General features: G+C 39.3%; 1 protein-coding gene across 1 annotated transcript in view; it reads left to right on the top strand.

Annotated features, from left to right (window-relative positions):
* The window catches only part of LOC120078586 (pentatricopeptide repeat-containing protein At1g08070, chloroplastic-like), a 5,221-nt gene extending 4,582 nt beyond the window's left edge, over window positions 1–639 (top strand). The window contains exon 2 of the mRNA XM_039032871.1: window positions 440–639. The gene's annotated coding sequence lies outside the window, so the exon portion shown is untranslated. The remainder of the gene's footprint in view (window positions 1–439) is intronic.
* Window positions 640–911: the final 272 nt, after the last annotated feature.

Raw genomic sequence — 911 nt, 5'->3', positions numbered from 1 at the left:
ATCTAATACTAGTCGTGCCCTGGCAAGTGATTCAGTAGATGACCAAACTCAGAAGAAATCTCCTGGTGACGGTAAACACAGTTCAAGTACCATTGGGGTTAGTGCAATTGCACAGTCAGGTAATTTTCCTTCTTTTGGCCTAATTAGTGTGAATGGTAAGAAACCATGGATTGTGGATTTAGGGGCTACTGATCATCTTACGAGTTCCTCAAAGTTATTTATGTCATATAATCCGAGTGCTGGTAATGAGAGGATTCGAATTGCAGACGGGTCTTTTGCCCCTATTGCAGGTAAGGGCAATATCTCTCTGTTTCATGGTTTAATTCTACGTGATACCTTACATGTGCCTAAAATATCATATAATCTGTTATTTGTCAGTAAACTAACAAGAGATTTGAGGTGTAAGGTGATTTTCTCACCTGATTCAGTTTTATTTCAGGACCTGAAATCGGGGATGACGATTGACACTGCCCGACACGATAGGGGACTCTACTTTCTTTCTGACGAGGCTTCCTCTAGGAATGATTACCAATCGGGGTTTATGTCTTTAAATTTCTCTGTTTTTGAAAATGATGTTATGTTATGGCATTTTCGCTTAGGACATTCGAATTTTCAATATATGAAATAATTATTTCCTTATTTTCTTCGTAATGCTAGTACTTCTTCTTTTAATTGTGATGTTTGTATTCGTGCCAAGCAACATCGTGTTTCTTTTCATTCTCAGCCTTATAAACCCTCGAGTCCTTTTCCTCTTGTTCATAGTGATGTATGGGGTCCCTCACCGGTTACTACTTCCACGGGAAAACGGTGGTTTTTCACGTTTATAGATGATCACACCCATCTCACCTGGGTTTTCCTGCTCACTGATAAATCTGAAGTGTCCTCTGTTTTCCAACAGTTTTACACAACTG

This window comes from Benincasa hispida, chromosome 5 (genome assembly GCF_009727055.1).
Source record: "Benincasa hispida cultivar B227 chromosome 5, ASM972705v1, whole genome shotgun sequence".
NCBI lineage: Eukaryota > Viridiplantae > Streptophyta > Magnoliopsida > Cucurbitales > Cucurbitaceae > Benincasa > Benincasa hispida.
The sequence above is the reverse complement of the archived record's forward strand: the minus strand, read 5'-3'. Positions and strand labels throughout refer to the sequence as shown.